The sequence below is a fragment of the Bubalus bubalis genome, chromosome 19, assembly GCF_019923935.1.
Source record: "Bubalus bubalis isolate 160015118507 breed Murrah chromosome 19, NDDB_SH_1, whole genome shotgun sequence".
NCBI lineage: Eukaryota > Metazoa > Chordata > Mammalia > Artiodactyla > Bovidae > Bubalus > Bubalus bubalis.
In genome coordinates this window covers 60030369-60057126 of record NC_059175.1, presented here as the reverse complement: position 1 = coordinate 60057126, position 26758 = coordinate 60030369, and positions in this window count along the sequence as shown.

The following is a 26758-nucleotide window of genomic DNA, read 5'->3' as shown; positions in this document are numbered from 1 at the left end:
AGAAATCAGATTGATTATATTCCTTGCAGCCAGGTGGAGAAGCTCTATAAGACAGTCAGCAAAAGCAAGACCGGGAGCTGACTGTGACTCAGATCATGAACTCCTTACTTCAAAATTAAGACTTAAATTGAAGAATGTAAGGAAAACCACCAGAGCATTCAGGTATGAACTAAATCAAATCCCCTATGACTGTGCAGTGGAAGTGACAAATGGATTCAAGGTTTTAGGTCTGATAGACAGTGCCTGAAGAACTATGGACGGAGGTTTGTAATATTGTGATCAAAACCAGCCCCAAGAAAAAGAAATGCAAAAGGCAAAATGGCTATCTGAGGAGAAAAGACAAGAAGTGAAAGGCAAAGGAGAAAAAGAAAGATATACCCTTTCTGAATGCAGAGTTCCAGAGAATAGCAAGGAGAGATAAGAAAGCCTTTTTAAGTGAAAAATGCAAAGAAATAGAGCTAAACAATAGAATGGGGAAAACTAGTGATCTCTTCAAGGCAATTAGAGATACCAAGGGAATATTCCATGCCAAGATAGGCACAAGAAAGGACAGAAATGGTATAGACCTAAAAGAAACAGAAGAGATTGAAAAGATAGGGTAAGAATACACAGAAGAACTATATAAAAGAGATCCTAATGACCTGGATAACCACAATGGTGTGATCACTCACCTAGAATCAGATATCCTGGAATGTGAACTCAAGTGGTCCTTAGGAAGCATCACTATGAACAAATCTAGTGGAGGTGATGAAATTCCAGATGAGCCATTTCAAATCTTAACAGATGATACTGCTAAAGTGCTGCATTCAACATGCCAGCAAATTTGGAAACTTCAGCAGCCCACAAGCCTGGAAAAGTTAGTTTTCATTCCAATTGCACAGAGGGTAACATCAAGGGATATTCAAACTACTACACAATTGCACTTGTTACACATGCTTGCAAATAATGCTCAAAATCCTTCAAGCTAGGCCTCAACAGTATGTGAACCAAAAACTTCAAGATGTTCAAGCTGAATTTAGAAAAGGCAGAGGAACAAGAGGTCAAAATGTTAGCATCCATTGGATCATAGAAAAAGCAAGAGAATTCCAGAAAAAATATCTACTTCTGCTTCATTGACTATGCAAAAGACTTTGTGTGGATCACAACAAAATGTGGAAAATTCTTAAAGAGATGAGAATATCAGACCACCTGATCTGCCTCCTGGGAAGTCTGTATGCAGATCAAGAAGCAACATTTAGAACCAGACATGGAAAAATGGACTGGTTCAAAATTGAGAATGTAGTATATCAAAGTATATCATCACCCTGCTTATTTAACTTATATACTGAGTTCATCATGTGAAATGTTGGATTGAATGAAGCACAAGCTAGAATCAAGATTGTTGGGAGAAATATTAATAACCTCAAATATGCAGATGACACCACCCTTATGGAAGAAAGCTAAGAGGAACTAAAGAGCCTCTTGATAAAGGTAAAAGTGGAGAGTGAAAAAGCTGGCTTAAGACTCAGCATTCAAAAAAATGAAGCTCATGGCATCTGGTTCCATTGTCATGGCAAGTAAATGGGGAAACAATGGTAACACTCACAGATTATATTTTCTTGGGCTCCCAAATCACTGCAGATGGTGACTGCAGCCATGAAATTAAAAGACACTTGCTCCTTGGAAGAAAAGCTGTGACAAACCTAGACAGCATATTGAAAAACAGAGACATTACTTTGCCTATAAAGGTCCATATAGTCAAAACCATGGCTTTTTTAGTAGTTATGTATGGATGTGAGCACTAGACAGTTAAAAAGTCTGAGCACCAAAGAATTAATGCCTTTGAACTGTGGTGCTGCAGAAGACTCTTGAGAGTCTCTTGGACAGAAAGGAGATCAAACCAGTCTAAAGGAAATCAACCCTGACTATTCATTGAAATTACTTATGCTGAAGCTCTAATATTTTGGCCACCTGATGTGAAGACCCAGCTCATTGGAAAAGACTCTGATGCTAGGAAAGACTGCAGGCAAGAGAGAAGATGACAGAGGGTGAGATGGTTGGATAGCATCACAGATTCAATGTACATGAGTTGAGCAAACTCCAGGAAATGGTGAAGGGAAGCCTGGTGTGTTGCGGTCCTTGGGATCGCAAACAGTCAGACACAACTGAGCAACTGAACAAATTGTAAAAGGTGAAAGGAGCTAATTCTCCTGCCAAAGCAGGAGCTACAGGAGACACAGATTTAATCCCTGGGTGGGGAAGATCCCATGAAGGAGGAAATAGCAATCCACTGCAGTGTTCTTGCCTGGAGAATCCCATGGACAGAGGAGCCTGGAAGGCTACAGTCCATGGGGATGCAGAGTTGGACATGACTGAGTGCACACACATGTACTATTATGAGAAGACATAGATTTCTTGAAATACTTCAATTGTATAAATTGTGATGAACACTTTTTGTTTTGTTTTGTTTTGTTTTTCCTTTCTGTTGTATATTACACTAAGGTAGTGCATTTATATTGAACTGCCCCTGCATTTATAGAATAAATCCCACTTGGTCAGGGTATGTTTTTCTCTTAATATGCTGCTGCACTAAGTTTTTTTAAATATATTTTAGGATATTTGCATCTATAGTTATAAGGGATATCAGCCTGAGGTTTTCTTTTCCTTCTTTCATTTGTATCAGGGAAGTTCTATCTAGCCTCACTGAAAGAGTTTAGAAAACTTCCTCCCCATTCTGTTTGCTGGGAGGATTTGAGACAGACTGATGTTCCTTCTACTTTAAACATTGGTAGAATTCATCATTGATCCCATCTGTGACAACTGCCATGGTTTAAAAGAGTCTAAAGGACATGGCAAGTAAATATAATGTGGTGTTTTCTGTAAGGTCCTGAAACTGATAAAACAAAAACTGCACTGTTTAAAATCTAGGGAAATTTGAAGAAAATATGGACTTAGTTAATAAAAATGTGAGAGTGTATATGGAAACTCTGTATTTTTTCACTTTTTCTAAGTGAAAGTTTGCTCTAAAAATGCAGTACCTTGTGATATGTAAAAATACCTCTACAATTTGCACATGTACATTAATATTAACAATATTTTATTATTTTAACTTCATACACCCAACATTGTTGATTTCTCACTGTCTAAAATATTTCCAAAATACTGAGCAAGCGTAACTTTAAAGATTGCAATAAATATACTTGATGTGACTGAATCATTTATTTTTTCTGTTATGCTGTTAACAATCACAGAATTACAAAGGAACTGAAAACCACATCTTCCTTTCATCAAAGAAATACTTAAGTGTAACTTGGTGATAAGCAAAAAGAAACATAGAAAATCACACAATGGTAAATACATTTTATTCCTTTTTAGCCTGTAAATATCTTTGCCATAATTAGTTGACTCAAAGTAGCCACAATTACTATAAAAATTAGAAATAAAATGTTCACTGTCACAATATTGATTGGATGTTACTGCCAAATGCTAAGGACAATAATGTTTGAAAACAGTGCTAAATCCACTGTTCTCTATAGGGAGCTCAAATATACACACATAATTAAAGACAAGATGCTTTTAAACCACAAATCCTCTATAGGAAACACACAAAATATTTTTGCTTAACAGCTAAGAGAAGGCAGTAGTGTATACTGATTTCTATTATATTTATTTATGTGTCTATTTTACATATCTCTTAATGATTCGTGTTTGCCATACCACCTCCTCTCTTTGACTTTCAGAAATCCTTTCATTGATCTCTACCTGTCCACCTGTCATGTTTCCTACTATCTATGGGTGTCAAACATGATCTTTACCATTTCTTTTTGGAAATGTTCCTGTGTTGTACTTTACTTGAAATTTAGAGGTCACCTAAAGGGAACACTTGAAATTTACTGCCTTTTTACCTAAAAATGTATTTTCAAGGGATATTCATCTACATATAAATGGCCTTCTTTCTACCATCTGGGCTTACATGGTGTATGGGGGATACAGAAGGTGGTTTATTCTCCACCACTTCTGAAAATAATCTTGCTCTTTAGTGTAAAACCTCTAAGGAAAAACCGGGGTTTCATATAATATTTTTATTTCTATATTCTTATATTTAGAACTGCTGTATATGTAGCTAATGTATAGGTATACATTTAGAATAATTTACGATCACAGCAATGAGACATAATGAACTTGATAATTATTTAATGCTTTCAATATCCTTAATAATTTCTACATTTTGTGTTATCTAGCTGTGTATAAAGCCATAAACTAACAATTTAATTTAATCTTAATAACAATCTATTTATCATATTTCTATTTAAACATTTTTTAAAATGTCATCTTTCAAAAATATGAAACAAAAATATAAAAACAAGCTTTAATTTAATTTATAACTCATGAAAAGAAAAATCAGTTCACTTACTGATCTTTGAACAATGACTCAATAGAAAAACAGAAAAAGTATTTTCAAACAAGAACAAAAATTTAGTTATAAATAAAATGTGTCAAATCCTAAAAATTTTAAGTGTTTTGGTTGATGTTTGACTATTTTATTTAATAAAATTGTAATTCTTCCTATTCTAAATGTAAGACTTTTCAATTATACATTTATCTGTGACTAATAGCACCTTTTAGATATTCAGTTCAAGAAATATAACAGCTACATGCCTACACCAAGGAAAAGTGCTCTTGGTTACATAAAAAATGAAACTTTTGTTGTTTGTAATTTTCCATTTGTATTGAAAGTAAATATCTGACTGCTTTTATAAAAGAAATAAAATCTTATTTTCCATAATGATCTAATGAAGCTGAAATAAACTTGGTAACAGATTTGAATTAATATAGGATCTTTTATAAATTATAACCATAAATCTTTCTTCAATGGTTTTACAAATATAAAAACTATATTTTATAATTAATTCACACAAGTATTGAATCCCCTTTCTATAACATATACATACTAATCCTAAAAACAGTTAAACCAATAAATAAATGCTGAAGAGGGTGTGGAGAAAAGGGAACCCTCTTACACTGTTGGTGGGAATGCAAACTAGTACAGCCACTATGGAGAACAGTGTGGAGATTCCTTTAAAAACTGGAAATAGAATTGCCTTATGACCCAACAATCCCACTGCTGGGCATACACACTGAGAAAACCAGAATTGAAAGAGACACGTGTACCCCAGTGTTCATCACAGCACTGTTTATAATACCCAGGACATGGAAGCAACCTAGATGTCCATCAGCAGATGAATGGATAAGAAAGCAGTGGTACATATACACAATGGAGTATTACTCAGCCATTAAAAAGAATACATTTGAATCAGTTCTAATGAGGTGGATGAAACTGGAGCCTATTATACAGAGTGAAGTAAGCCAAAAAGAAAAACACCAATACAGTATACTAACACATATATATGGAATTTAGAAAGATGGTAACAATTACCATGTATGCGAGACAGCAAAAGAGACACAGATGTATAGAACAGTCTTATGGACTCTGTGGGAGAGGGAGAGGGTGGGATGATTTGGGGGAATGGTATTGAAATGTATATTATCATATGTGAAACAAATCGCCAGTCCAGGTTCGATGAATGATATAGAATGCTCGGGGATGGTGCACTGGGATGACCCAGAGGGATGGTATAGGGAGGAAGGTGGGAGGGAGGTTCAGGATGGGGAACACAAGTACACCCGTGGTGGATTCATGTTGATGTATGGCAAAACCAATACAATACTGTAAAGTAATTAGCCTCCAATTAAAATAAATAAATTTATATATTAAAAAAACAGTTAAACCAGTTGGCTAAGAGTAAAATCACATTTGTATTTTATAATACTCCAAAAGAAATTCATAATGCATTTAAAGCTTCACTGTAAATATGAATAAAAGAATATAATTTTCTATCCATTTAAAGACAGAAGTATAGAAAAAAGACTACTGAATTTCACAACATAGATAAATCTACCATTTTTTTTTTTTTTACATTTTATCTGCATAAAAGTTTTGGTAACTGCAGAGATCAAAATATATAAACCTATGAAAATTGTTCAGATACTATAAGAAAGAGGTTTTATTGGGATAGAGACAAAATGGAGGTTACAAATTCTTAATACCTTAATGTGCGTGCAGAAAGGACTACAGATTGCTGTTTCAAGGAACTTGTCAGTTGAAGAAAGGAGCTAAAATAAGAGAGGAAATAAAAAGCCCTTTTACGGTATATGTACTTATAATTAAATAAAACTATTGTCTATTTTAATGATATAATTGTAACATTTTCTTTCTTTAATTAATATTTATAGACTATAACATAAAAGGGGTGGATATTTATTTGAAACAATTTAGTACAGTCGATATTTTGAACATTTTCAATATCTGAGATTTTTATTATTATTATGTATTAGCTATTTAGTAGAATGTTAATATCCAGGTTGGAAATACCTATTAACCAATTCTTTTTTGATATATTATTACACTACATAGTAATTAGTATTACTTTGGAAGGCAAATATGAAATAACCCAAGACCTTCTGAGTGCCATGTTAGTAAGTAACACAGTCTGGTATCTTTCATGGTTTTCATATCATTATTTAGAAAAAAGAATGAGATAGTTACAGAGACATGCCACCCCCAATAATCTGACTCACTGTAACTTCTTGTATAAAAGTAACACATTTATATGTCATTATTTGTACAGTAAACATGAAGTAATCAGGAAGATTTGGAAAAAAATAATTGTTTTAGGTGAAGCAATGAACAGTAAGTATAGTTCAGTCAGGTAGATCAGAGAGGAAAGTTAGTCAAGGGCAAACTGGGCAAGGGTCAAAATGAAGTTAACTTCATAAAGCTGAAGCTGAAGGCTTGCAGTGATAATAATAAATCTTTAGATCAATATGACCTCCTAGCTCAGTTTTATATAATGGTCATCGATGGATAACACACAATGACGGTTTAATGAAATCTGATAAAATTAGTTTCACTGGAACATAACCCTTCATAACATTTAAAGAACCACAGTCCCTATTTCAATGCCCTCAAGGTACCTAACTTCATGGATGTATTTTAATAGTTATGAGAAAAGGACTGGGTAAAATCAGTAGATTAGGGAACTGATGAGCCAAATGTTAAGCCTAGCCTCATCTTCTAAATTGCAGAAAGGATAACTGGATAATGTTTGCGAATTTTCTTCCTATGACAAGAAGCCATGCCTGCTTTGAAATATCATTTTTATTCTGTAATATATTTTTTGAAAGTCGATGCATGTTATTTACTCCCATTTCTTTTTACTTGAATTGTAAAGACACTTAAGCAGTGTCTTAGGTGAATATTACATGTACCGCTAGACTGAGCCCTAGTCCATCATGTTCAAGCCAAACTATAATTGACCGTCTTCTTCTGACGAGGTAAATACTGTCCCCTGGGTACACAGATGAATGCATGGCCATTGAGGAGTTTTATGTTGTCTGCCATCCTCTTTATTTCTCCAAATATTGCAGATTTTTATTTTAGTGTACTAGACACTACTAATACACCATGGGCTTCCCTGGTGACTCAGACAGTAAAGAATCTGCCTGCAATACAGGAGACCCGGGTTCAATCCCTGGATTGGGAAGATTCCCTGAAGAAGGGAAAGGCAGCCCCACTCCAGTATTCTTGCCTGGAGAATTTCATGGACAGAGAAGCCTGGTGGGTTACAGTTCATGAGGTCCCACAGAGTTAGACAGAACTGAGCAACTATCACTTTAACTTTCTTTCAGACATTATTGTAGATTAACTGCTTAGATACTTCAAAGCATTGTGATCATCCTTTATAAACATGTTTACAACAATCTTGCTAATTTCATTCGGCATTAACATATTACAATGGTATCCTCAGAATGAAATAATTTCACACTCTTGTAATATAGTAATGAAAAGAAGACTGCCATTCACGCTCTATTGAAAGAAACAGAAGCTTCCAAAGTTAAAATACTGTGCTGAGAGTGCTAGAACAGAGATATGCAAAGACAGATACACCTGACCTTACCTTCAAATTACTCTGAATAACCATTTTCTATGGAGATGGTTTGTTTTGAATTTCCTATAGAAACTAAGGAAGTCACATGCTTCTATATTTTTTATAAAAAAATTACATCCATATCCTTAATCTGATATTTTAGTACTTCTCCTCAGTCTCCTCCACAATCATCTTTCCATTACAATTTTTGTGCTATTTCCCTGAATTTGCTTTTTGTATGTCCAGCATTTGGAACACCCCCGCCTTAGGGTAAGGGTAACATGTTTCTAAATGAAGCGCATTACATCAGTTCTGGAACAAATGGTAACTTTTCTTGGAATATTTTCCCAATAACACTGATTGCTACCAAAATTCTCCTGCTAAATTTAGCTATGCTTCTGTCTTGACATTTCCCATATGCCTATTCAATTATAGCTTTCTGTCTGTATTTTTAATCCATCTAATATGGCATATTACTTAAATATAAACCTAATAATAATGATAATAATGGCATGAACTGTAAAAAAAATAAAACAAACCAGCTAGGCTGTCTTTTAAATAAAAATATATTTGACATAGAGCAATGTATACAAAAAAGAACAGCTAGGCTTTTTTTTTTAATAAATGTATATATTTGATATAGAGCAATGCATACATTTGGGCTTCCCTCATAGCTCAGTTGGTAAAGAATCCGCCTGCACTGCAGGAGACCCTGGTTTGATCCCTGGGTTGCGAAGATCCCCTGGAGAAGGCAAAGGCTACCCACTCCAGTGTTCTGGCCTGGAGAATTCCATTGACTGTATCGTCCATGGGGTTGCAAAGAGTAGGACTCGACTGAGTGACTTTCACTTTCAATGTATACATTTAAGGCTTACAGAATATTAATTTGATACATTTTTATTGTAATATGATTACCATTGTAGAAATAATTAGCTTCCTTATCACATTATATGACTGTCCTTTCCATTTAGTGGTTGGAATCTTGAAGTTCAGTTCATTTAGCAAGTTTGTTGATACAGTTCAACACTGCTGTTTATATTTGCTAAATTGTGCATTTTATGTGGGTCTTATGGAAAAGTAAATTGATTCAACCACTATGTAAAATAATATAACAGTTCTTCAAAAAATTAAATATAGGTCTCTCATATGGTAAGCAATTCCACTTGCAGGTATGCAACCAAGGGAAATAAATGGGATATTGATAAATATCTGTACTTCCATGTTTATTGCAACATTATTCACAGTAGCCAAGATATGAAAATTACCTAAATTCTCATCAATAGTTGAATGGATAAAGATAATGTGGTCTATATATAAAGAGAATAGAATATTGTTTAGCCATGAAAATGAAGGACATCCTGCAATTTGTTGCAACATGGATGCAAACTGATAATATTTTACCAAATGAAATAGGTTGGACAGAGAAAGACAAGAATGGTATTATATATACATGGAATCTTAAAAAGCCAAACTTAAAAAGCAAAAAAATAAAATTGTGATTAGTAGGTATGGTGGTTCTGGGGGATAGGAAATAAATTTTTTTAAGGATTCAAGCATTAATCTTGACTGAATATTCATTATATTTGAAGATGTTGTCCTTGGAATGTCTATGAACTCTACCTATACAACTCTTATATTACTGTTCCTTTAATGATGCCAGTGATGCCACTCAACATTCAAGAAGCTAAGATCATGGCAACTGGTCCCATCACTTCATGGTAAATAGATGGAGAAACAATGGAAACAGTGAGAGACTTTATTTTGGGGGCTCCAAAATCACGGCAGATGATGACTGCTGCCATGAAATTAAAAGATGCTTGCTTCTCGAAAGAAAAGCTATGACCAACATAGACAGCACAATGAAAAGCAGAGACTTTGCTTTGCTGATGAAGGTCTGTCTGCTCAAAGCTATGGTTTTTCCAGTAGTCATGTACGGATGTGAAAGTTGAACTGTAAAGAAAGCTGAGCACTGAAGAATCAATGCTTTTGAACTGTGGTGTTAGAGAAGACTCTTGAGAGTCCCTTGGACTGCAAGGAGATAAAACCAGTCCATCTTAAAGGAAATCAGTACTGAATATTAATTGGAAGGACTGATGCTGGAACTGAAACTCCAATACTTCGGCCATCTAATGCCAAGAACTGACTCATTGGAAAAGACTCTGTTGCTGGGAAACATTGAAGGTGGATGAGAAGAGGATCACAGGGGATGAGATGGTTGGTTGGCATCACTGACTTGAGAGACATGAGCTTAAGCAAGCTCCGGGAGTTGGTGATGGACAGGGAAGCCTGGCATGTAGCAGTCCATGAGGGTCACAAAGATTCAGATATGACTGAGTGACTGAACTGAACTGAATGACACCAATAACCATTCACAATCAACAAATCAGAAAACCAAAGTAGGAGAGGTTAGTTTATAAAATGACATCTCATCATTTTTGCCCTTTTCTAGTAGAAATAATTCACAGGTTGCCCCCCTACTTAAAAGGAGAAGATCAATACAGGTGTGAATACCAAGAGGTAGGGATGGTTTGAGACATGGTAGAGTCTCTCTGTCTCCGTCTGTCTTTTGGCTACCAGTGATCCATATCCTTGTGACAGGAAAAATGCATTCACCTCTTCCCCAGGTCCGTAAGAGTCCCATACCATTAAACTATTTGCTCTAAGTTCAGATACTCAACACTGAAATTAGGTCCAGGTGAAGATGAGTCTCCTGGGTGTAGTTCTTTTCAACCTGTCAATCTACTAATGTAAAACTAAATAAAAAGTTGTATGTTCCCACACTCATTCAATGCACAGTGGTGAAAGAGTCAAGATGAGAGACATACACAAGTCTGCTCAAAAAGGTAACAGTAAAGGTGTAAAGAATTCACTGGCTTGTAGTGATTTTAAACTAAAGTAAAAACAGGTGTTCTTTCATTAGACTTCAAAGCCTGGGAGTAATTCTGTATGACTTTTTCCCCTAGTCTGTATACTTCATTCCAGCATCCCATTCATCATTTTTGTTCCATGAAAACAGTCTGGTTTGGTGGCTAAGTAGTTACATCAGCTTGCTTCCTGCCTGAAGAATTTCAGAAGTATGAAAGTCACTTTTCATTTTCCACTCTCCTTGTTCTGTTCTGTCTAAGCTGGTCCTGTATTCCCTAAATTAACTTTCTCAAAAGTGATGTAAATCTTTTAAGGATTACACAGGATTTCATTTCACAGGAGAAGACTTATATCCACAAATTGCTTCTAGATAATTCCTAGAACATGCTGAAAGGACTTAGAGGCAACATGATTCAGTTTCCTGGTGGTTTAGTCCCTAAGTCATGTCCAACTCTTGCTACCCCATGGACTGTAGCCTGCCAGACTCCTCTGTCCATGGGATTCTCCAGGCAAGAATACTGGAATGGACTGCCATTTTCTTCTCTGGGGGATCTTCCTGACCCAGGGATTGAACCTGGGTCTTCTGCATTGCAGGCAGATTCTTTACCAACTGAGCTATGAGGGAAGGCTTCCTAGAAGCTTCCAAGTCCTAATGTTAAATTTAGAGGATCTGAGACAAAACTTCAGTCTTTTAAAAGAATCAATAGATCTTTTGAGGTTTTAGGAAAAGATTGCATAGTCACATCCTCAGTATTTTCCCTAGACCAAGTTTTTTCTAAAAATTGTGCCCTTTTGACAGTTCTTAGAAACAATTCCTTAATTTTAGCACCTTTTTTTAATATGGAAAAGCTCAGAATTTTCAAAATTATCGAGTTCTTTTTCACAGTTCTTTACTTAAGTCATCTTCCTCCTCTTATGTTTTTACAAGCAGAGAGAGGAAACCAAGTGGCATCTTCAAGGCTTTGTTTGGGGCCTCCTGCCTAGAGACCTCCCAATGAAAGAACCGAGTTTGTTGTTTCCATGTTCTCCTTTCCACATAATTTCTGAAGAGAATTTCACTAATTCCACTCTCTGCTGGTGCAAGGCATGTAGCGCCTTTACTCTACTTTCTAATAAAATGTTCTTCAATCCTTCTGCGCCATTACTGGCGATGTCTTCAAAGTCCTGATCGACAGTGTCTGTTCAAGTATATTAAAATTTTCTCTATCATGCTTTCAAAACATTTATCATCCCATGTCCACTGCTCATTCCAAAGTCACTCCCACATGTTTGGTTACTTATTAGAGTAGCACTTCCACTTCCAGGTTCTTCTTGTTTGGTGTATGAGTCCTGTCCAACTCTTTGTGATCCCATGGACTGTAGCCCACCAGGCTCCTCTGTCCATGGTATTGTCCAGGTAAGAATACTGGAGTGGATTGCAATTTCCTTCTTCAGAGGATTTTCCTGACCCAGAGATCAAACCCATGTCTCCTGTTTGGCAGGTGGATTCTTACCACAGAGCCAGCTTAGCTGCATAAAACAACACTTATTCAATATCTCAGAGTTGTGAGAGTCAGGAACCGAAGAATGGCTTGACACTCAGGATCCCTCAAAAGAATCCAAACAATTTATTTGCCACAAATGGGATCTCCTTTGAGGCTATACTGGGGAAAGGTGCTCCATCAAACTCATATGGTTGTTACATGCAGAAGAATGAAATGGGACCCTTATCTTGCATCACTCATGAAAATGAACTCAAAATAGATTAAAGGTTTAAACAAGATGAAAATGCAACACTTTCAGAAGGAAGCATAGGGATAAACTTCCTTGACATTGATCTGACCGTGACTTCCTGTGTGACATCAAAAGTACAAGCAACAACAGTAGAAACAAATAAGTGGAATTACATCAATCTAAAAGCTTCTGCAAAGCAAAAGAAACAGTGGGATGAAAAGTCTGACTACAGAATATGAGAATATATTTGCAAATCACATATCTGATAAGAGGTCAATATTCAAAATATACAAAGAACTCATGTAAATCCATAGCAAAAATGAAATAAAAATCTGATTTAAAAATAAAAAGGCAGAGAGGAACTAAAGAGGTGCTTTTCCAAAGCAGACTTACAGAGGCCAACAGGTACAAGAAAAGATGTTCAACATCACTAGTTATTAGGAAAAGACAACTCAAAACTGCTATGAAATATCACCCCATACTTGTTGGAATGTCTACCATTAAAGAAACAAATAGAAACAAGAGATAAGTAATAGCAAGGGAGAGGGGAAGAGAGGCCTTGAGCACTGTTGGAAGCAATGTAAATTACACAGCCTCGCTGGACATTACGGAGTTTCCTTAGAGAATACAAATAGAATTGTCTTTACCTTTACTTTTCTAAAAGGAGAAACTGAACCCAAACCCCATATTTATTAGCTGTGTGTTGTTGTAAGGCATGATTCCTGATTATTAACATATTAGATAATCTTAATTACCTCCTACTGTATCTAAACTGTATCATGTACAATTTTTTTAAGAAGATAAATTGTTTAAAAAGATAGAGTAATATCCTCACAGTGATTCACTGATCTTAAAGAGATAGAAAACAAAAAAGAGAGAAAGAGAGAGAAAGATTCAAATTTAACACTCTCTCATCAAGCTCCTCAGAATTTAAAAATAAAACTGAATTTTTCTTAAGGGTGTAATAAAATGTGTAATAATAATTCCAGATGTTTAAGCTGGTTTTAGAAAAGGCAGAGGAACCAGAGATCAAATTGCCAACATCCGCTGGATCATCGAAAAAGCAACAGAGTTCTAGAAAAAACATCTCTCTCTGCTTTATTGACTATGCCAAAGCCTTTGACTGTGTGGATAACAATCAACTGTGCAAAATTCTGAAAGAGATGGGACTACCAGACCACTGGACCTGCCTCATCAGAAACCTGTATGCAGGTCAGGAAGCAACAGTTAGAACTGGACATGGAACAACAGACTGGTTCCAAATAGGAAAAGGAGTATGTCAAGACTGTATATTGTCACCCTGCTTATTTAGCTTATATGCAGAGTACATCATAAGAAACACTGGGCTGAAAGAAACACAAGTTGGAATCAAGATTGCCAGGAGAAATATCCATAACCTCAGATATGCAGATGACCCACCCTTATGGCAGAAAGTGAAGAGGAACTCAAAAGCCTCTTGATGAAAGTGAAAGAGGAGAGTGAAAAAGGCGGCTTAAAGCTCAACATTCAGAAAACTAAGATCATGGCATCTCGTTCCATCACTTCATGAGAAATAGATGAGGAAACAGTGGGAACAGTGGCTGACTTTATTTTTTGGGGCTCCAAAATCACTGCAGGTGGTGATTGCAGCCATGAAATTAAAAGATGCTTACTCCTCAGAAGGAAAGTTATGACCAAACTAGATAGCATATTCAAAAGTAGAGACATTACTTTGCCAACAAAGGTCCTTCTAGTAAAGGATATGGTTTTTCCAGTAGTCATGTATGGATGGGAGTTGGACTCTAAAGAAAGCTGCGTGCCGAAGAATTGATGCTTTTGAACTGTGGTGTTGGAGAAGACTCTTGAGAGTCCCTTGGATTGCAAGGAGATCCAACCAGTCCATCCTAAAGGAAATCAGTCCTGGGTGTGAATTGGAAGGACTGATGTTGGAGCTGAAACTCCAATACTTTGGTCACCTGATGTGAAGACCTGACTCATCTGAAAAGACCCTGATGCTGGGAAAGATTGAGGGCAGGAAGAAAATGGGATGACAGAGGATGAGATGGTTGGATGACATCACCGACTCAATGGACTTGAGTTTGGGTAGACTCTGGGAGTTGGTGATGGACAGGGAAGCCTGGTGTGCTACAGTTCTTTGGGTCGCAAAGAGTCAGACATGACTGAGCAACTGAATTGAACTGAGCTGAAATGAATCTTTAAAATTAATCAACTTTTATGCCAATCTAAATTTTAGTATTTTACATAGGCCCCAGAGATGTATGGATCAGCCATTACCCCCTATATTTCTGACCATTCTTCCCTTTCATACATTCATATTTTCTGTCACTCTACATGATTTTTTTTCTTTTTTCTTTCTTGATCAGCTTCACAGATCATTTGCTTGCAATAGTGCATAATTGGTTTTCTCCTTGACATATTCTGAATACATGGTTTTATTTAAGGGTTTGAACAATGGGGCATATATCTCCAACTGCCCAATAAACCAAATTTATGGCAGTAAAGCTTGATATTTAAGCTATCATTGACAAGGAAAGCAATTTATCTTTTGCTTCCATTGAATTCATTTTCCATATTGGAGAAAGCTGTTTTGGAAAAAATAAAACTTTTTTTCTCTTTGCTTCCCCTTAGCCTTTTTTAATCAATTATCCCTTTTGTTTTTGAAGCCCAGGAACTAAAAATGAATTATGTTCAACTATAGTCCCTCATCTTATTTCCCTTTCATTGCCAATTATCTGTTCAAATTAGTACACAACAAATGCTCCTACTTCTTTATGCTCGTTTAATAAATTTTTTAATGAAGAAGAGTAATGATGACACCATTCATTCCTGTCATCTTAACTCCTTGATCTTAACCATTTGATCTTCATGACCACAACTTCTGACCATGAAATATCCTCTTAAGTCTGACCTTTTTTCTAGGCTCTGTATCATGTCTCATGTATGTCAAATTGAATGCCAAATTTCAAATTTATATTTGGTCCATATCTTCTATATATCAACATCTCTCCATGTTATCCATATATTTACCTTTAAGCATTCCCTGTCCCTTATTATTTAATTGCATGAGTAACTCCCAAACCTGTGGATACCTTTACTTTCTGTGATTTAGTCCAGAATTTTCAACTACACTTGGGACCTTAAATGTAAGGTCCCTTTATCTGTAAATTATTGTAAGGGAATAAAAGATCATGTTTTCAAATCCATCCTCTTAAATTTCCCATTTGTAAAATAACACAGAGTTTATCATCTCTGATAATAACACATACAGTACTATCTACATAATATCTCCAGTATATATAACTTTTTTAATTCTTCCAACAACACTTATCACTGCTTATGTAGCTAGCTACTTATTACTTTCACTTCAGTTGGTATTTGTTATATACAAACTCCTAGCAAGCATTGTTCCAGGTTCTGAAATATAAAAATGAATAAGATAGTGGTAAGACATGGCTTACATTTCCAACAAGCCCACCTATTTGGCATTCATATTATTACATATAATATTTTGTGGACATTCTCCTATGGTTTAAAGTAAAAATGATGCAATAAAACTAACAACCTAAAATGTAGCTCTACACTATTTGTAATCAACCTGATCAAGTACATTCTTCTATCTTAACAAAAATATTTTTTTTGATCAGCATAATCAGCATTTTTTTTTCCCAAATAAACTTAGGTTTGGGGTGTTTAATTAGTGAAGAATCTATAAAGCTTGGGCTTGGCGTAATGAATTGAGGAAGTAACAAATTTTGTTTACACATTTGTTGGCCCCAAATTCCCTGTCTCTGGCAATAAGGGTACCCTCCTACCTGTGGATTTAGGGAACTCACTTTTCACAGAGAAATGTATGTCCTGCTTTCAGGCAGACACAGGAGGGTCAGAGCTGAGCCCCCACATGCATATCCATGTGTAAAGCACGCTTCTATTACCAAAGTGGGGTCAGCAGAACCAAATAAGTAATTGAGTTTATGGCTCTATCTTTTGTGAAGTTCCTTTCCATAACATACAATTTTACAGTAACTCTAGCAACGTACAACTAACCTGTTTTGTTTGTTACCAGTACTAGATTTTTGTCTTATACACACATCTTGTGAAATTAATAACTGGTTGCTTCTTCATGTCATAGACTTTTGTTATTTTCTGATGTGTGTGCCTTTGAACAGTCTAACTTTACAGTGGCTCCAACCTAATTATCATGAGAATACTTAAAAGGTGACCATTTAATTCCCTGAAAACCCTCTTTTTTTTATGCCAAAAGAACAGAGCTAAAACTCCAAAGATTGTATTTTAAGGCTCTTCATTATCGGCCTCATATATGCATGTATAATTTCATATTTTACTGTTAATCTACAGAAGATGAGGAAGGCTGAATCTTATTCCTGTGGTACAACAAGCATTGGTTAAAACCTATGTCTTTTATTTCCATTTTCTCTACCTACATGCCATTCATTTATCTCAGCAGATATAAATGCAGTTGTCTTTCCTAATTCATCTTGTCAAGAGAAAACTGTAATTTATAAAATAGTTTATTCTCTCTTAATTAGGTTATACTGTCCTTATGGTAGAGACCTATACTTGGCTCATTTTTATAACTGCAGCATAATGGCTAACACCTGGTCCAAGAAATATGACTAATAAAAGTTTTTTTAGACAGAGTAGAAAACTCAGAACATTTTAACTATACACATGGGCAAATCATAAATCAACATGAAAAAAATAGATCTTATTTTAGTCAAAGAATTATACATTGAATGTGAAAGCATCAATGCTTTTAAGGAATAGATCACAGAGATGTAGAGTTTACAGACTCTCTACCCTCTGATCTTTCTGAGTAAGAAAGACCTTTTAACCATACTGAAGTGTGTGGTTCAATACTGGAATGTGTAGCAGTTCCCTTCTCCAGGAGCTCTTCCCAACCCAGGGATCAAACCCAGGTCTCCTACATTGGAGGCAGATTCTTTACCAGCTGAGGTACCACGGAAGCCCAAGAAGACTGGAATGGGTAACTTTTCCCTTCTCCAGGAAATCTTCCCAACCCAGGAATCCAACTGGGGTCTCCTGCCTTGCAGGTGGATTCTTTACCAGCTGAACTACCAGGGAAGCTTTAACCATGCTAAATTTGTGCAGATTACTTCAAAAATGTGAAGCAAAAAAGTATATCAATAAAGTAAAAAACATATAACAATAAAGAATATAAAAGAAAAAAAAAAACTACTGTCTTGAAACTGTGATCATATTTAAGCACTATTTGTACCCAAACTGGAACTGAGCTTTTTATTTTCTTTTTTCCCACCAGGCAACTCCTGAATATAAGAAAATACATGAAAAATTTTATAAGATAATTTTGTTAAACTTGCTTCAGAGACTCACATTCAAATTCAAATTTAATAAGTTATATAGTTTCTGTAAGCAATACATATGTAAGTTAGGTCTGTAGGAAGACACAAAATCAAATATGATGTTGTCTTCATGTGGAAATCCATAGCTGAGAAAGGTTACAGACATAAAATATTTAAGATTATGTTATAATGAACTTTCCATATATTTTCAAAGGGTGAATGAGTCACCTCCCTAGGTTTTAAAATAACTTTTAGAATAAAACATAGCACCTGTTCATGTATCCCTTTAGTTAGCAAAGAACTAGTTCTTGGTCAGCTCTGTGTATGAAGCACCTGTAAGCAAGTGGGAAACACTTCCAAAAAGAAATGTGCATTATTCAAGTTCCATTGTCTAAGGAATACTATGTAGCTAATTTGTCCTTTCTAAATATCTTCCCACTGTTAATGGCGTCACATGCGTGGCGGGTGACTGTATGCGTGTGGGTCTGAGTGTACATGAGTTACTGACGCATGCTGCTATTGTTGTTTAGTGGCTGTCATGTTCAACTCTTTGTGACCCATGGACTGTAGCCGGCCAGGCTCCTCTCTTCCTGGGTTTCCCAGGCAAGAAGACTGGAGCGGGTTGCTGATGTACACCGTATGCTCCCCAAAATCAAGGTATTTCAAAGGATACCACATTGTAACATTTTCATGGCATTTTTTCTACATATAACTTTTTTCTATAAACAGATCAAGATGGCTAAAAAAGTTGATTAGTTTTTTTTTTAAGTTATCATACTGTGTACATTTGATTATATTAAAAATTTCAAATGATGTGTCCTAATTTCCATAGGGATGTTCTGGGGCTCTTGGCAGGCACAAGTGCATTATGATGCATGAGTATATAATAAGAATAGGGAAGTGTTTCTTGATATACAGACTCAGAAGATTTACCAATTGGCCAGTTTGGGACCATTCCCTATTTCTGCCCAATTTGAATGAGATTTGGTAGACTTCACAAACTTCCTATGTTTCATGCCAAGAATGTGAAGCTACAGAGTATGATTCCTTTGGCTGACATCAGTGATGCCAAGTTTACTGGGTGGATTTCAGATCATCCCAGAGATAACTGGTAAGACATGACTCTGTTCTCTGCTCCTTTCTCCACAAAAGTGGCTCTCAGAGTTCAACAACTGAACGTAAGTGATTTAAGAAAAGTTTAATTTATAAAATCATGGTCCGACTTCAATAAAAGATATCTGGAAAAGAATGCAGATTTATGCTCTTACCTATAAATGGACTATTTAATCTACAAGTCTGATGAACATCAGTAAGTGTAAGAAGAGATTAAAACTCTACCTTTGGGAGCACTCTGTTCCCACTGTCTTCAGTCATATCTCGGTTCAGTGTTTAAAACTACACACATCCAAAGATAATTAATTGTACTTTATAGTTAGGCAATGTGAGAACAAATTTGAAAAGTGCTGTTATGTATATATTTATATATTTAACTAAATTATATAATAGAAAAACCCATGCCTTGTTTCACAGCATAAATATTTTGAGTTATACTGAGCATTATCCATTGCAACAAAAGAAAGAGAAAAAAATAGCGTAAGCAGTGGTGAGAGAAGAGAAGAGTAACGTGTCTCAATTCATCCATTCATTCACGCATTCTCGATAGGCACATATGGCACACCTGCCATGCTGGAAAAGCTGAGGGATTTTGTGAATACGTAAATGAATAAAACAGGCTCTACAGCTTAAGGAATTCACTACCCCCGAATACGTGCATAGCATTCATCACATAAGAACAATCTTCTACAAGCTACTCATAAGAGAATGAAGATGCAGGGCAGAATTGCAGTTAACCAAAAATATGAAATTTACTTTGAACATAAGTATATCTCTCTTAGCTAGGGTGGCTTTCCTGGAGAATTCATAGATTTTATCTGTTCATTTGAAAATTCTGCAGAAATCAGTCTACGAACAGATGCAAACCAACTGGGGAACACCAGATGTGGGACACTTGCCCAAGCCTGCTCCCTCTGAGAAGAGGAGAACTGCCTCCATGCTCATTCACAGAGCCCATTCCCATAAGACCCCTCCAACGTCCCCTTTCCTTGGAGAATATGAGAAGTCCCAGAGAAGTCCTCTGATGGGGGTTCTCCCACTTCTCAAAAACATACACCCCCAATAAAGTTGGAAATATGCTTTTTGAAGTGTCTTCATTTCCATATTTGATGCATAGTGGGTACATTGGCTTGAATAATGCCCCCTCTGCAAACAAATTCATGTCCACATAGAACCCCAGAAATGTTTTGAGGTTTATGGTCTTTCTGGATGGAATTAGTTAAGTTAAAATGAGGTCCTAGATCCAATAACTGGTGTCCTCATAAGAAAAAGAAAAGACTCCCAGAGTCACTGAAATGTAGAAGGAAGAAGACCATGTGACGATAAAGGGAGAGACTGAAGTGATACAGCTGTAAGCCAAAGAAGGTCTAGGGCTGCCAGTAGTTACCAACTAGAAGGATAAGTAAGGAAGGATTCTTCCAAGGAGAGAGGAAGGATGGTCATGCAAACACTTTGAATTTGAACTTCTTGCCTCCAGAGCTATGAGGGAATAAATATCTATTTATTAATGCAATTCAATGCATGATGCTTTATGGGAAACAAATATGGTAGAAGCGGTAATTTTGGTTAAAACTGAAATTAACAGCTGTGAATATTTTAACTCATAAAGTTAAATGGAAAACTTTTACCACAAGAAGGAAATAATTTAATGGAATCCAGAAAACTAGTAGCTTTTAGTATATTTTTGCTTGATACAGCAACCTAAAGACTGAAGGCATATATTATAAATATATTTTAAGCATTCCTGACAAAATCCTCCTCTCTTTCATCTGTTTCCTTAGGGTTGAAAGGCTTAGCTACAGTTTGAAATACTTCATAAAGATAAGTTTATGGATTCAGCATTTAATGAGACTCTTTCAGGAAATATATATATATAATTAAAAGTATAAATCAAGACTTAAACCCAGCTAAAAGGATTGCTACTAAAGATCACATCAATTCATGCAATATTCCCTAGAGTTTCACACGTTGGAGGTAAAAAAAAAAAAAAAAAAAAACTTACAGAAAATGCTTATGCTCAAATTGTAGTAATAAGGAGAAAAGGAATTAGGCTTCGTATCCCATGAGGAAGGCTTTTTGTGCGTTTATTTCTTTGGTTGTTTTGTTTTTCTTTAACATTTTGAGACACAGAATCGCCAATGTTCTTAGGCAATGGAAAATTCTTGAGTAAGTTTTCCAAAACGGATGCTTCTTTCTGCCAAGAATGTGGTCCTCTGTGCTAAGAATATAGGATGAGCTTTGTGTCAAATAAGTTAGCTGCCACCCCTGAAGGCATGTGAGAGGGTCAGACTGGGACCACATATCACTTTCTGCCATATGGGCTGGCTGGTGCATTACAGTCTGTTCAGGAAAATTGGCTAAGGTTTTTTTTTTTTTTTTTTTTTTAATTTTATTTTTGTTTACTTCTTGCACATTTTTTTCTCCTTTCTTATTCATCTCCATTATTCCTTTTTTTTCTTCCCTTTCTTCTTTCTTTCTCAAATATTTTACCTTAGTCAGACACAACTGAGCAACTGAACTGAACTGAACACTTCATTCCTTTCCTTATGATTTTATGTTTTCTATATTTGTAGTAACTAGCATATGCTATTTATTTTATTTATTATAAAAACAATAGTTCTGGTTAACAAGAAAAGATAATTCCTGTATATGTACAAAGACAACTATCCAACTAGACTACTTACTGAAGCATTTAGATGGTTATAGCTTTACCTTTTTTCTTGTTCATCACTCTTTTGAAAATTTTTTTAGTACTGAACTTGTTGAGTTACAGAGCATACTAATTTCTCATTCATTTTCTCATAGCTAAACCATCCTGCAGCATCTTACAGCCACGTCCAGGTGATTAAGTTACATAGTCTTTTATTTCTTGGGCAAATATCTAAGATGAAAGGAAAGACAATTTGTATGCTGAATATGAAATTTTAAATGTGTGAAATGACATACATTACATAGTATAAAATAAATAACCATCAAATAGTATAGTGACTATTAGAATTTTTAAATAGTACCACTTTGATTATTAAGGAGTAGGAAAGCTATTCCTTTTGTAAAATGGATTACAGAGTCCTTAATGTGTTAAATAAAATTTATATTTCAATTTAATGACAGAAGAATTGTCTGAAAAGAGAAAGGCAACAATACATGTCTTGTAAAATTAGTGAGGAGGTTTTGCCAGTGTCAACATGAATATATAACCATCAAAAATGAATATTTAAAAGATGATATGGTAATTGAGAATACATGCTTTTAATGTCTAGTAAGTCTTACATTACTGTGAAAAAACAATAAAATAAGTCAGATTAGGTCATTTTACTAATGCTACAGAAGAAAATTGTTCATCACATTACTCCAAGGCAGATTCACAGGAATGATATTTTACTTTTGTGGTAATTTTATGCTTTTCCCCCCAGCTTTTGACTGCATAAAATGTCAAGAAAGAAAGTGCTTCCAAGTAAAATACAATACATATCAACTCAAAGAATTACATCAAAAATGCTAACTTGCTATTTTCTCAACATGGGTAATAGTTTTGCTTAAGGGTACTGAAAGCTAAAATGGTATTACATGTTGTCAAGAGGTCAGAGATTGTTGAAACATGATGTTTCACAGAAGAAAAACAAAAATATTTTATGTATAAGAATACTTATATGAAAGCGGAAATGGAAGTCTGTGAACTATCACAACATCTCTTTTCCTTTGCAATTGTATTTTGAGATGTCATAAGAAAATCAAATATCATATTTTAACACATATATGTGAAATCTAGAAAAATGGTACTGATTAATCTATTTGCAGGGCAGAAATAGAGACCCAGGGTGTCCCAGCTGGCTTACTGGTAAAGAATCTGCCTACCAATGCAAGAGAAGTGGTTTGATTCCCTCAGTCGGGAAGGTGCCCTGGAAAAGGAAATATTAACCCACTCCAGTAACTTTCCTGGGAAAACCCCATGGAAAGAAGAGCCTGACAGGCTACAGTCCATGGGGTCACAAAAAGATCTGACACATCTTAGTGCCTAAGCAACAAGAGAGGCACAAATGTAGAGAATGGATTTGTGATCACAGCAGGGAAGGAGAATGGGACAAATTGAGCAAGTAGTACTGACATATGTACACTACCATATGTAAAGTATTTCTTCACGGTACAGGAGAAGAGCCCCAGAAAATATCAGAACACCAGAGTGAATATATAAAAAAGAGAAAGAAAGTCAGGATGCTGGATGGTGAAAAAGGATGGTGGATATAGAGAATCAAAAGCTCTGGCTGTAAAAGAAAGGGAATAAGTAACTTTGAGATCACCAATCTAAGAAAAAAGGAAAGATGAGGGGATAACAGCTTTGCTGAGTTTGAAGAATTTTTTTTTAAACAGAACCAAGAAAGTAGTGGTCACAAAAAGATAAATGTTGTCAGAAAACGGTCTATTTCTTGTTACATGTAGGTTTAGAGAAGGAGTGTTGTGGTGCCAATCCTAAGAAATATGAGAAGACACACTGTATCTGAGTCCATCAGCTGAAGTATCACTGCATACCCAGCAACCTAGAGGCAAAAAAGATAATCAACTATTGTTCCAGTCTTGGCATTTAAATGTGTCCTTATAGAAAAATGGGAAGTTTTGAAAAAGTGACTGCTGACTGCTGCTGCTGCTCAGTGATGTCCAGCTCTGCAACTCCACGGACTGTAGCCCACCAGTCTCCTCTGCCCACAGAATTTTCCAGGCAAGAATACTGGAGTGGGTTGTCATTTCCTTCTCCAGGGAATCTTCCTGACACAAGGATCGAACCCGCATCTGCTGTGTCTCCCGCTTTGGCAGGCAGATTCTTTACCACTGAGCCACCTTGAAAAAGTGAGGGCTTTTTCAACTTCAACTAAGAAGAGAAAGAGACAACTTTGGGGGTTCACCTTTGCTTCTTAGAATATAGGCAGGAAAGTGGTTTTTCCAGAAGAGTCCAACAAGGCATGTCTTGTATGGTTGTGTAGTTATATGTTCCAAGGCGGTTTAGAGAAATAATGTCAACCAAATGGCAAATTCCTCAGCAAATGATGCAGCAGAATAGCTCAGTCTTCATGAGTTAGCAGCAGAATTTCAACAGAGTGAGGGTTTCCAAATCTCTGCTAGCATCATGTTTGCTTCTGACCCTTTGACTAAATGTTGAGAATATGTGTAAAGAGACAGCCCAAGGTGTGCATACATTTAAATACCATCAAATAATGTTACATATGAATAAACACAACAAAAATTGTGCAATATATCTACACTGGAAACTACAAACATTTGGAAATTAAAAATACTTAAATAAGTGGAAATGCACGCCAGGTTCATGTTTTGGAAAGAGTCAATGCTGTAAAATGTAATTTCTCTCCAAAATAATCTACAAATTAGCACAATTTCAATCATAAAGCCAAAGCTTTTTTTTAGGGGGGGTGGGTGCTTTTTGGGGAAACTGTTCTTAAAATGTGTACAGGAATTCAAGAGACCTAAATTTTCCTAAATAATCTTAGAAAAACGTGTGTGTTAGTCACTCATTTATGTCTGACTCTTTGTAACCCCATGGACTGCAGCACAACAGGCTTCTCTGTCCTTCACTATCTCCTAGAGTTGGCTCAAACTCATGTCCATTGAGTCAGTGGTGCCATCCAACCATCTCATCCTCTATTTGTCCCCTTCTCCTCCTGCCCTCGGTTTTTTCCAGCATCAGGGTCTTTTCCAATGAGTTGACTCTTCACATTAGGTGCTCAAAGTACTGGAGCTTCAGCTTCAATATCAGTTCTTCCAGTGAATATTCAGCATTGATTTGCTTTAGGATCAACTGGTTTGATCTCCTTGCTGTCCAAAGGACTCTCAAGAGTCTTCAGCACCACAGTTCAAAGGCATCTATTCTTTGGCATTCAGACTGTTCTATGGTCCAACCCACATCTGTACAGGACTACTGGAAAAATCATAGCTTTGACTATTATAAACCTTTGTCAGCAAAGTGATGTCTGTGCTAGAACCAAATAGAGAACACAATTAAAGTTATATTTATGTGACCACCTGATATTTAACAGTTTCCAAAGCAACCCAAAAAGAAAAGGAAAATTGCTTCAATAAAGATTTTATAAAAACAGAACATCCACTTAGAATATAATTAAGCTCAAATCCCTGCTCCTGTCATACAAAATATAAAATGTAAAACTAAGTCATAATATGTCCAGAAAAAAAATAGCTGAATAGAATATCTCATTAGTTTTGGATTGACAAAGTTTCCTTAAAATACAAAATGTAATAACCATAAAGAAAACAAATGATAATTTAAACTTTATCAAAACTAAATTATTTTGCTCATCAAAGTCCCTCTTTAGAGAATGAGTAGGAAAGTCACATCCTGGGAGAAAATATATCACAGCATGTGAAAAAAAGCTCCATCATTTAGGATATATAAATAAATTAATGACTAAAAGAAAACAAACTCCAAAAGGGACAACTGGAAAAAAAAATCATTAACTACACATGAAAAGCTTTTTGACAGCATTGATCATCAAAGAAACATAATTTTAAATCATATAAAGCTACTAATGCTTCATAAATCTAAAATTAAAAATACTGAAAGAGTAAACATTGAAAATTGTAACAACCAACACTTTCATCTACTGATTGTGGGAGTTTCACATACTGTTGAAGCCTGGCTTGGAGAATTTTGAACATTACGTAGCTAGTGTGTGAGATGAGTACAATTGTGAGGTAGTTTAAACATTCTTTGGCATTGCCTTTCTTTGGGATTAGAATGAAAACTGACCTTTCCACTCCTGTGGCCACTGCTGAGTTTTCCTAATTTGCTGGCATATTGAGTGCAACACTTTCACAGCATCATCTTTTAGGATTTGAAATAGCTCAACTGGAATTCCATCACCTCCACTAGCTTTGTTCGTAGTGATGCTTCCTAAGACCTGTTGACTTTGCATTCCAGGATGTCTGGCTCTAGGTGAGTGATCGCACCATTGTGGTTATCTGGGTCATGAAGATCTATTTTGAATAGTTCTGTGTATTCTTGCCACCTCTTCTTAATATCTTCTGCTTCTCTTAGGTTCATACCATTCTTTCCTTTATTGTGTCCATCTCTGCATGAAATATTCCCTTGGTATCTCTAATTTTCTTGAAGAGATCTCTATTCTTTCCCATTCTGTTGTTTTCCTCTATTTCTTTGCATTGATCACTGAGGAAGGCTTTCTTATTTCTTCTTGCCATTCTTTGAAACTCTGAATTTAAATGGATATATCTTTCCTGGCAAGTAGGCAATACATAAGTTGCCTACTTGGTAAAATCAACAACATTCAAAAGGAAAAAAATCTTTAATTTGGTTTATAGTTTGTGGTTCTTCTGTTCATTACATTTGCTACTGGTAAAATTATATTTTCTGTCACCAATCCCTGTTCCATCCAGTTAAATTACTGGCACATTTTCTTTCCATCCAAATGGTTTCTCAGTGCTTTATCAACATTTTCATGGAATTTTATATTCTAATTTTGTTATTCAAGTACTTATCAAGCTTTCCTGTTAAACTAAAAGTCCAGTAAGTATAGCATCCGTAAGCCCTTCATATTTACAATTCTTGACCCACAATGATTTTACTTATAAGAGTGAGCTTTTTAAAGACATAGAACAATTCATATTCATCTGCCTTAATATATTCAAATGGTGAACACAAATATGTCTGATACATGCATGTTGGCAGAAATTCAGTAAATATTTATTGAATTGATTAGTTGTTGAAAAATCTACAAG